The 12,175-nt window shown below is 45.8% G+C and overlaps 1 protein-coding gene and 1 pseudogene across 45 annotated transcripts in view; both read left to right on the forward strand.

Moving 5' to 3' along the window:
- The window catches only part of CALM3 (calmodulin 3), a 203,052-nt gene that overhangs the window by 156,617 nt on the left and 34,260 nt on the right, over positions 1 to 12,175 (forward strand). The window contains exon 1 of one of the 45 annotated variants that reach the window (XM_050772292.1): positions 11,174 to 11,177. The exons of the other annotated variants lie outside the window; for them this stretch is intronic. The gene's annotated coding sequence lies outside the window, so the exon portion shown is untranslated. Of the gene's footprint in view, positions 1 to 11,173; positions 11,178 to 12,175 lie in introns of those variants that run through there. 45 annotated transcript variants of the gene reach the window in all.
- Positions 1,958 to 3,193, forward strand: LOC126943493 (glyceraldehyde-3-phosphate dehydrogenase-like; annotated as a pseudogene).

Genomic DNA, 12,175 nt, shown 5'->3' on the forward strand with positions numbered 1-12,175 from the left:
CAGTGGCATGATCTTGGCTCACTGCAACCTCTGCCTCTCAGGTTCAGGTGATTCTCCTGCCTCAGCCTCCCAAGTAGCTGGGACTACGGGCACACGCCACCATGCCTGGCTAATTTTTTGTATTTTTAGTAGAGACAGGGTTTTGCCTTGTTGGCCAGGCTTGTCTGAGACAGCGTTTTGCTTTGTTGGCCAGGCTGGTCTCAAACTCCTGATCTCAGGTGATCCACTCACTTCAGTTTACCAAAGTGCTGGGATTACAGGCATAAGCCACCGTGCCTGGCCTATATTTACTTTTTCTTTTTTTCTTTTTTTTTTTTTAGATAGGGTCTCACTCTGTCACCCAAGCTGCAGTGCAGAGGTGCAATCATGGCTCTCTACAGCCTTGAACTCCCAGATCCAAGTGATAATCCCATCTCAGCTGGGACCACAGGCATGCACCACCATGCCCAGGTAATTTAAAAAAAAAAAAATTGTAGAGACAGAGTCTCCCTATATTGCCCGTGCTGATCTCAAACTCCTGAACTCAAACGATCCTCCTGCCTCAGCCTCCCAAAGAGTTGGACTACGAGCATAAGCCACTGTGCCTGGCCTATTTTTGAATATCTTGATCGTCATTATGGCTAATAGGGTAGCCAAGCTATAATTACTCCTTTCTCTTAGGCAATTATGCACCTATTTTAGTCAAGTGATTGGTATTTTGGACAATTCTTTCTGATGTTTCCTTTCATAAAATCAGACTATAAATTAAGAAAAGTTAAAAATCATCAAGATGTTTGTATGTTCAAAATAATCTTTGGCCCTTCCTGGGTGGCCAAAGCACCAAAGATCTGTTCCCTCGCCTTGTAGCCCACCATAGGAAATACACACAAGGGCGGGACACTAGAAACCTTAAGTATATTTGATATCCTTTTTTTTTTTTTTTTTTTTTTTTCAAGACAGAGTCTCATTCTGTCACCTGGGCTGGAGTGCTGTGGCATGATCTTGGCTCACTGCAACTTTTGCCTCCCGGGTTCAAGCGATTCTCCTGCCTCAGCTGGAGAATGTTGCTCAGGCTGTCTCAAACTCCTGGGCTCAAGCAATCCACCTGCCTTGGCCTCTCAAAGTGCTGGGATTACAGGCGTGAGCCACCATGCCCAGCCTATATTTGATATGATTCTGTTTTTAAAATGATTCAACAATAGTGTAAAAACCTCCCTGATTTTTGAACACACAATGTGAAAAATGCTTTCAAATTAAAAAGATGAGCTCAGCCTTCCTTAGATTAATTTTGTGCATTAAATGTCACTGTTATAAATATATCTCAGAGACTGTCCACTTTTACAGGATGGTGATGTGTCAATATCTTCAGTGTCCATAATTTGTTCTTGCCCCCAGGAGAAACACTGATTTAATTCTCTTGGAATAATTATATAGTACGCCCTAATAGAGCATTCTGTTTTCTTCTTTTTAGATAGTATTAGTCACTGTAGTAAATTCCCCATCATTGTTTAGTCCTACAATCAATGACTTCTGCTTTCCTTTCATACTTTCCTGAAGGTTACCTGGAAACTACAGGCCAGAAATTGGGTCTTGGACAACGGAGAGTCAAAGTGCCTTGATGAATAGACAATACCTGATACCCTGAGCTATTGACACTTCAAGAAATAGACTCATTGGGTTCGGGCTTTCCCATGTGTATGAGTCTGTTTTCACGCTGCTGATAAAAGCATACCCAAGACTGGGTGATTTATAAAGAAAAAGAGGTTTAATGGACTTTACAGTTCCACGTGGGGCTGGGGAGGCCTTCCAATTATGGCAGAAGGCGAAAGGCACATCTTACATGGCAGCAGGCAAGAGAGAGAACTTGTGCAGGGAAACTCCCCCTTATAAAACCATCAGATTGGCTCTCTGCTCCTCCTGTTCAACAGACAGCCGCATCTTCTTGTGCATTGCCAGCCACATATGTCCCTGAGACACTATGGTGAAGTTGAAGGCTGGAGTCAATGGACTTGTTGGAATTGGGAGCCTGGTCACCAGGGTTGCTTTTAACTCTAGTAAAGTAGATATTGTTGCCATCAATGACCCCTTCATTGACCTCAACTATGTGGTCTCCATGTTCCAGTATGATTCCACCCATGGCAAATTCCATGGCACCATCAAGGCTGAGAACAGGAAGCTTGTCATCAATGGAAATCCCATTACCATCTTCCAGGTGCAAGACCCCTCCAAAATCAAATGGGGCGATGCTGGCGCTGAGTCCATCATGGAGTCGACCAGTGTCTTCACCACTATGAAGAAGGCTGGGGCTCGCTTGCAGGGAGGAGCCAAAAGGGTTATCATCTCTGCCGCCTCTTCTGATGCTCCCATGTTCGTGATGCGCATGAACCATGAGAAGTATGACAACACCCTCAAGATCATCAGCAATGCCTCCTGTACCACCAACTGCTTAGTGCCCCTGGCCAAGGTCATCTATGACAACTTTGGTATTGTGGAAGGACTTATGACAACAGTCCATGCCATTACTGCCACCCAGAAGACTGTGGATGGCCCCTCTGGGAAACTGTAGCATGATGGCCGTGGGGCTCTCCAGAATATCATCCCTGCCTCTACTGGCACTGCCAAGGCTGTAGGCAAGATCATCCTTGAGCTGAATGGGATGATCACTGGCATGGCCTTCCATATCCCCACTGCCAACGTGATGGTCACGGACCTGACCTGCCATCTGGGAAAACCCTGCCAAATATGATGACATCAAGAAAGTGATGAAGCAGGCATTGGAGGGCCTCCTCAAGGGCATCCTGGGCTACGCTGAGCAGCAGGTCATCTCCTCCAACTTCGACAGTGACACCCACTCTTCCACCTTCGATGCTGGGGCTGGCATTGCCCTCAACAACCACTTTGTCAAGCTTATTTCCTGGTATGATGATGAATTTGGCTACAGCAACAGGATGGTGGACGTCATGGCCCACATGGCCTCCAAGGAGTAAGACCCCCAGACCACCAGCCCCAGAGACAGCATGAGAGGAAGACAGAGGTCCTCACTGCTAGGGAGTCCCTGCCACACTCAGTCCCTCACCACACTGAGAATCTCCCTTCCTCACAGTTTCCATGCAGATGCCCTGAAGAGGGAGGGGTCTAGGGAGCCACACCTTGTGGTGTACCATCAATAAAGTCCCCTGTCCTCAGCCAAAAAACAGAACAAAAAAACCATCAGATCTTGTGAGAACAGCACGAGAAAGACCTGCCCCCATGATTCAATTATCTCCCACTAAGTCCCTCCCACAACACATGGGAATTGTGGGAGCTGCAATCCAAGACGAGATTTCGGTGGGGACACAGGCAAACCATATCACCATGTAAACCAGCATTGTCACCTCAAGTAGACACCTGTGATATTTTGTACCAGAAGTAGAAACAGGATTTCCAGAATTCTTTCTAGTCCATAGGTAGATTATTTCATGACGACCAACTCTGTTGGATTTTAAAAAAAAAAAAAAAGACTCCTATTTACACAGAACAAAATGAAACTGATGAAGAAATCTACTTGTGGTTATTTATTTTTAATATTATTGAGAATTGCTTTACAAATGTCCTTCCTTTTTATGGGCATAGAAAGAAGCTCTTTTCCTTTCTTTGTGACCCACGGACAACTTTCAATTTAACACTTATACTTGCGGAAATTGGAATGAAAGCCTTTCAGTAGTAGTTTTCCATCTGACTCTTCCAAATTCTGGAAAACATATCCGGTGTCAAATCTCAATATAAATTATAAACTGTCCGGGTGCGGTGGCTCACGCCTGTAATCCTAACACTTTGGAAGGTAGGGTTAGGATGATGTCTTGAGCCCAGGAGTTTGAGACCAGTCTGGGCAATATAGTGAGACTCCATCTCTACAAAAAATAATTTTTTTAAAAAATTAGCCAGGTGAGGTGACACATGCCTGTAGTCCCAGCTCAGGAGGCTGAGGTGGGAAGATTGCCTGAGCCCAGGAAATCAAAGCTACAGTGAGCCATGATTGCACCACTGCAGTCCAGCCTGGGTAACAGACCAAGACTGTCTCAAAAAAAAAAAAAAATTACAAGCTAACAAGTCATCAGAGACTGAAATATTATAATAATTCTAATCAGAATGCAGATAAATGCATTTATGATGGGTAAGGCTTAGAAAAATTATAACTGCTCCTTAACAAAGAACATTGACTGTGCTTGAATTTTATGGTTATAATGTATCAATAAATAACTGAACCATATTTACATATATTATATCCGGAAAGATTCATAATGATTCTGATAAAAATATGAAAAACATCAATTGACTAAGTAGTCTGTGCAACTACTTAGAATAATGGGTAGATATTATTACAAATAACTTCATCCTTCCTGACAATGTAGCATTTTCATGGGTTTAATATTCATTGGCTCCCATAGTTGCAAGGATATAGACAAATGAAATGTACTACCAAGGCTATACTGACAATATCGTATGTGAGAATAAACCCAGTTAATCTAGTATGAAAAGCCCACCATTATGGAACAAAGGCTGATGTGTAGAACTTCATTTGTAGAACCAGATCCCACAAGTCCTCCCAGGAAATTAAACCAGTACATATGCTGTGGTTTACAGGATCTCAGTCCAGACTTAAAGGATCTTGAAGGAGAAAGAATTCACCCATAAAAGTAGGCAGTAGGGCGTGGTGGCTCATGGCTGTAATCCCAGCACTTTGGGAGGTGATCACCTGAGGTCAGGAGTTTGAGACTAGCCTGGCCACATGGTGAAACCCTGTCTCTACCAAAAAATACAAAAATCAAAAATACAAAAATACAAAAGTAGTGAACCGAGAGCATGCCACTGCACTCCACCTCCAGGTGACAGAGGGAGACTCTGTCTCAAAAAAAAAAAAAAAAAAAAAAAGTAGGCAGTAAAAGAAACAGTTCCAGACTAGTAGAGTCCAATTCAAATATGCAACTCCAGATTCCTTACATAATCTCCAGACAGAAGCTAATTCTCTGGTTTTAGCAGTGCTCACCACCACATCATTCTAGATGTACTAACCATACAACAAGGAGGCCTCTGTGTGCAATTAACACCTCTTGTTTTACCTATGTAGGTTTACCGAGCCAAATAGGACAGAACCTACACTATATAAAGGCACAATTTAGAGACCACATGAAACAGCCACCACTGAATCTGTGTACTAATATAAATGATATACAGACATTATTGATCATTGGGATTAGGAATATATGCCACAAATTAAGCTCCAATTTGTTTTCTACTTCCCATAACAATTGTGGGTTCTCCGATATTTTAATGAAGGATAGTACAAACCAGAATCAGACCAGCCTTTTATCTTATCAAGAGTTACCTTTAGAGATAACATGATTTCAGGAGCTCTGTGCAGGAAAATTATTCAACACTTGGAAAATAAGATTTAAAAATTATTTTCAGCTGGCGCAGTGGCTCACACCTGTAATCCCAGCACTTTGGGAGGCAAAGCAGGTGGATCACCTGAGGTCAGGAGTTTGAGACCAGCCTGACCAACATCGTGAAACCCCGTCTCTACTAAAAATAGAAAAATTAGCCGGGCATGGTGGCGGGTGCCTGTAATCCCAGCTACTCGGGAGGCTGAGGCAGGAGAATTGCTTGAGCCCAGGAGGCTGAAGTTGCAGTGAGCTGAGACTGCACCACTCCACTACAGCCTGGGTGACAGAGCAAGACCCTGTCTCAAATAAAATAAAATAAAATAAAATAAAATAAAATAAAATAAAATAAAAAGAGTAGAACTCCTGTTAGCCAATGAGGATAAGTGATGACAAGGGAAGCTGCATTTCCGGCATGCTTGGTCTCAGCGAAACACTGGCAGGACAAGTTATAGCACAAGTGTCAAAGCTAAAATGCAGGTTGGGAGCAGGTGGGTCAGGTGCTACAAAAACACAAGTAGAAGGAAGGCTGGGGCTGGGGTTGTGGGGTCCACCCTGTGTACCCTCCACGTGGCCCAGCCGAGAGTTCCTCAGGTTGACACAGAGCACAGGCAGACAACAGGTATCCTAATTTGCTTCCGATACTAAGGCCCCAGCATATTTCAGAAAACCTCAGAAACTAACCCTCGAATGCTCAGCATCTAGAGGCACTAAAAACACGCACAAAACACACAAGCATTGAGTGATTTATTTGCCCTGATCTCTTGCTGCTGTTCAGATCCAAGAGACCCCAGGGAGAAGGGCTGAGCAGGCAGGGATGTCCATCCCACCACGGCCTCTCCCTTTCTTCTCGAGGGCTCTGGGGGTGTTGGACTCACATGAATAATCCCAGATCTGAGGACACTGAGACTGTCACTGATGGGACAGAGAGCAGTCACCAGACCAAGTCTGAGCTCTCCTGGGGCTTCCCGTCTACTAGGATAAGGATAAGTGGAAACTAAATAAATAACTGGAAATACAATCATTTCATGGAGCAAAAAAATGTGCTACCAGGAAAGTCCAACTAGGTGATGTGGTGGAAAATGACTGCAGGAGGACTCTGCTTTAGGGAGCAGGGCTGGGGAAGGTCACTCTGAGTTGGTGACACCTGGCAGGGAGGAATACAAAGGAGGTAGCTATGGTGGGTAAGGGCAGTGACAAGAGGAGAGGCCCAGGCATGGAGAAGAGAAAGTGAAAGTATAGAGATCCTTTTTTTCTTTTTTTGGAACGGAGTCTCACTCTGTCTCCCAGGCTGGAGTGCAATGGCACGATCTTAGCTCACTGCAACCTCCGCCTCCCAGGTTCAAGCAATTCTCCAGCCTCAGCCTCTTGAACCGCTGGGATTACAGGTGCACACCACCACGCCTGGCTAATTTTTGTATTTTTTGTAGAGACGGGGTTTCACCATGTTGGCCAGGCTGGTCTCGAACTCCTGACCTCAGGTGACCCACCTGTCTTGGCCTCCCAAAGTGCTGGGATTACAGATGTAAGCCACCACGCCTGGCCAATACAGAGATTTTTTTTTTTTTTTTTTTTTTTTTTTTTTTTTTTTTTTTTTGAGACGGAGTCTCGCTCTGTAGCCCAGGCTGGAGTGCAGTGGCCGGATCTCAGCTCACTGCAAGCTCCGCCTCCCGGGTTCACGCCATTCTCCGGCCTCAGCCTCCCGAGTAGCTGGGACTACAGGCGCCCGCCACCTCGCCCGGCTAGTTTTTTGTATTTCTTAGTAGAGACGGGGTTTCACCGTGTTAGCCAGGATGGTCTCGATCTCCTGACCTTGTGATCCGCCCGTCTCGGCCTCCCAAAGTGCTGGGATTACGGGCTTGAGCCACCGCGCCCAGCCCAGAGATCTTTAGTAAAGGACTTGGAGGACTTAAGGATCTGAGAGAGGCCAGAGAAGGGCAGCCCCCAGTGAGCAAGACTCAGTGAAGTCTCAACTCGAGGCAGGAAGAGATCAAGGTATAGAGGCTCCTTTTTTTTTTTTTTTTTTTTTTGAGAAGGAGCCTCGCTCTGTCGCCCAGGCTGGAGTGCAGTGGCCGGATCTCAGCTCACTGCAAGCTCTGCTTCCTGGGTTTACGCCATTCTCCTGCCTCAGCCTCGCGAGTGGCTGGGACTATAGGCGCCCGCCAACTCGCCCGGCTAGTTTTTTGTATTTTTTTAGTAGAGACGGGGTTTCACCGTGTTAGCCAAGATGGTCTCGATCTCCTGACCTTGTGATCCGCCTGTCTCGGCCTCCCAAAGTGCTGGGATTACAGGCTTGAGCCACCGTGCTCGGCCCTGAGGTTCCTTTTTTATTTCATGCATAAGACAGAGCCTTGGAGAGTCTTCAACAGGGGTGACAAGACCTGGATTATGCCTTTTTTTTTTTTTTTTTTTTTGAGACAGAGTCTCGCTCTGTCGCCCAGGCTGGAGTGCAGTGGCTCAATCTCTTCTCACTGCAAGTTCCGCCTCCTGGGTTCACACCATTCTCCTGCCTTAGCCTCCGGAGTAGCTGGGACTACAGGTGCCTGCCACCACACCCGGCTAATTTTTTGTATTTTGTATTTTTTTTTTAGTAGAGACGGGGTTTCACTGTGTTAGCCAGGATGGTCTTGATCTCCTGACCTCGTGATCCGCCCGCCTCAGCCTCCCAAAGTGGTGGGATTACAGGCGTGAGCCACTATGCCTGGCCTAAACCTCTTTTTCTTTATAAATAACCCAGTCTTGGGTATGTCTTTATCAGCAACGTGAGAGCAGACTAATACACTAGACCTGGTACCCAGTTATTTGATCAAACACTAATCTAGGTGTTGCTGTGAACATATTTTGTACATGTGACTGACAGGTCCACTGATTTCTGTATTTTTTGCAGAAGTGGAGTTTCACCATGTTGCCCAGGCTGGTCTCAAACTCCTGAGCTCAGGTGATCTGCCCTCCCTGACCTCCCAAAGTGCTGGGATTAGAGGCATGAGCCATTCTGCCTGGTCTCACGAACTTTTGAACACCAGGCACAAACATACCCTGTGCTGTGCTGTGCTGTCTGATGACACACAGGTTACAATACTGATAATCGTCCCTACCCTCACAGACATGACAGTCCAATGACGGGGGAAAAAGAGGGAGTCGGGAGAAGAATATGTGTTACTTATGTATTAGTTATCTACTGCCACATAACAAATTATGCCAGGCCAGGCATTGTGGCGCATGCCTATAACCTTGGTGCTTTGAGAGGCCGAGGCAGGAGGATCACTTGAGCCTGGGAGGCCAAGGCTGCACGCAGTGAGCCATGATCGTACCACTGCACTCCAGCCCAGGCGACAGAGTGAGACACTGTCTCAAAAAGACAAAAACAAAACAAAAATTACACCAAAATGTATTGGCTTAAAACAAGAAACATTTACGATGTCACAATTTCCAACAGTCAGGAATCAGGGTGAGGGTAACCGGATGCCTTTGGCTGTAGGTTCCTCAAGGCTAGAGTCAAGGGGCTGGCTGGAGCTGCAGGCATCTCAGGGTGGAAAATCTGCTTCCAAACTCACTCATGGCAGTGGGCAGCCCTCAGGTCCTTGCTGGCTGTTGACTGGAGGCATCAGTTCCTTGCCCCATGAGCCTTTCGCTGGGCAGTTCCCAGCATGGCAGCCCCTTCCACAGAACAAGCAAGGCAAGGTGGGGAGGACCAGCAGGACATAAACCAGTGTTCCAGTAACCTGTCCCAGAAGTGACATCCCACCACTTCTGCCATATGCTGCTTGTTAGAAGCTTGTCACTATGCCCAATCTATACACAAAGGGGCATAGGTCCCAGAAGGGCATGAATACCACAAGGCTGGACCACTGGAGGTCATCCCACCATAAGTAAACATGTTAAGATGTAAAGATAATAAATATGACCATGGCTCCACCTGGTGGGAAACAATGGCAAACAGAGTGACGAGGTAGAAAGTTCTAGTTTGAACAGTTTTTTGTTTTGTTGTTTTGTTCTGTCACCCAGGCTGGAGTGCAGTGGTGTGATCTCGGCTCACTGCAACTTCCACCTCCCAGGTTCAAGTGATTCTCCTGCATCAGCCTCCTGAGTAGCTGGGATCACAGGCCTGTGCCGCCACGCCCAGCTACTTTTTGCATTTTTAGTAGACACAGGGTTTCGCCATGTTGGCCAGGCTGGTCTCCAACTCCTGGCCTCAAGTGATCTGCCCACCTCAGTCTACCAATGTGCTGGGATTACAGGCATGAGCCACCACTCCCAGCCTCAGTTTGAACAGTTCTGACTTCATAGTTGTACTGCCAGATAAAGCAAGGTCACTCACATTTATCATAACCAAATGGGATTTATCCCAGGGATGCAAGGATGGTTCAACATATGCAAATCAGTCAATGTGATACATCACATCAATAAAATGAAGGACAAAAACCATATGATCATTTCAATTGATGCTGACAAAGCCTTTAATAAAATTCAACATCCCTTCGTGATAAAAACCCTCAAAAAACTGGGTATAGAAGGAACATACCTCAACACAACAAAAGTCATATATGACAGACATACAGCTAATATCATACTGAATGGGGAAAAACTGAAAACCTTTCCTCTAAGATCTGAAGCAAAACAAGGATGCCCACTTCCACGACTGTTCCTCAACATAGTACTGGAGGTCCTAGCTACAGCAATCACACAAGAGAAGGAAATAAAGGGCATCCAGATCGGAAAGGAAGAAGTCAAATTATCCTTATTTGCAGATAATATGATCTTATATTTGGAAAAACCTAAGGGCAAATGATCAGAATAGACATTTTTTTGGAAGACACACAAGTGGCAAACAGGTGTATGAAAAGGTACTCAACATCAACATCATTGACCATTAGAAAAATGTGAGTCAAAACTACAACGAGATATCACCTCACCCCAGTTACAATGGCTTTTATCCAAAATATGTAATAACAGTGCTGGCAACACGGTTGGTGGGAATGTAAATTAGTACAGCCACTCTGGAGAACAGTATGGAGGTTCCTCAAAAAACTATAAAGAGAACTACCATATGATCCAGCAATCCCATGCTATGTATATACCCAAAAGGAAGGAAGTCAGTGTATCCAAGAGATACCTGCACCCCCATGTTTGTTGCGGCACAGTTCACCACAGCCAAGATTTGGAAGCAAGCTGAGTGTCCACCAACAGACATATGGATAAAATGTGGTACCTATGCACAATGGGGTACTGGTGTTTTGTTTTGTTTTGTTTGAGACACAGTCTCACCCTGTTGCCTAGGCTGGAGTGCAATGGCACGACCTTGGCTCACTGCAACCGCTGCCTCCTGGGTTCAAGCCATTCTCCTGCCTCAGCCTCCCGAGTAGCAGGGATTACAAGCACTCACCACCACGCCCAGCTAATTTTTTCTTGTATCTTTAGTAGAGATGAGGTTTCACTATGTTGGGGCAAGCTGGTCTCAAACTCCTGACCTCAGGTGAACCTCCCACTTCAACCTCCCAAAATGCTGAGATTACAGGTATGAACCACCGTGCCCAGCCACAATGGGGTACTTTTCAACCATAACAAAGATTGAGATCCTGTCATTTTCAACAACATGGAGGGAACCAGAGACCATTATGTTAAGTGAAAACAGCCAGGCACGGAAAAAAAAAAAAAATGTCCCATGTTCTCACTAATTTGTGGGAGCTAAACGTTAAAACAACTGAGTTCATGAAGATGGAGAGTAGAAGAATGGTTACCAGGGGCTGGGAAGGGTAGTGGGGCACGGCGAAGTGGGGGTGGTTAGTAGTTATAACAATATAGTTAAATAGAATGAATACGTTCTAGTTTTTGATAGCACAACAGGGTGACTACAGTCAACAATACATTTTAGGGCTGGGTGTGGTGGCTTACACCTGCAATCCCAGGTGTGAGCCTGGGAGGCCGAGGCGGTGGATCACCTGAGGTCAGGAGTTCGAGACCATCCTGGCCAACATGGTGAAACCCTGTCTCCACTAAAAATACAAAACCTAGCCAGGGGCTGGGCGCGGTGGCTCACGCCTGTAATCCCAGCACTTTGGGAGGCCGAGACGGGCGGATCACGAGGTCAGGAGATCGAGACCATCCTGGCTAGCACAGTGAAACCCCGTCTCTACTAAAAAATACAAAAAAAAATTAGCCGGGCGAGGTGGCGGGCGCCTGTAGTCCCAGCTACTCGGGAGGCTGAGGCAGGAGAATGGCGTGAACCTGGGAGGCGGAGCTTGCAGTGAGCTGAGATCCGGCCACTGTACTCCAGCCTGGGCGACAGAGCGAGACTCCGTCTCAAAAAAAAAAAAAAAAAAAAAAAAAAAAAAACCCTAGCCAGGTGTGGTGGTGCACACCTGTATTCCCAGCTACTCAGGAGGCTGAAGCAGGAGGATCGCTTAAACCCAGGAGGTGGAGGTTGCAGTGAGCCGAGATTGTACCACTGTACTCCAGCCTGGGTGACAGAGCAAGACTCTGTCTAAAAAAAAAAAAAAAAAGAAAGAAAAAAACAAACCCATACTTTACTGTACATTTTAAATAACTAAAAGAGTATATTTGGGGTGTATATAATACAAAGAAATTGTACATGCTTGAGGGGATAGATACCCCATTTACTCTGATGTGATAATTACACATTGCAGGCCTGTTTCAAAATATCTCATGTATCCTATAAATGTATGTACTTACTCTGTACCCATAAAAACATTTCAGGCCAGACGCGGTGGCTCACGCCTGTAATCCCAACACTTTGGGAGGCCGAGGCGGGCGGATCA

The sequence above is a fragment of the Macaca thibetana genome, chromosome 19, assembly GCF_024542745.1.
Source record: "Macaca thibetana thibetana isolate TM-01 chromosome 19, ASM2454274v1, whole genome shotgun sequence".
Taxonomy (NCBI): Eukaryota; Metazoa; Chordata; class Mammalia; order Primates; family Cercopithecidae; genus Macaca; species Macaca thibetana.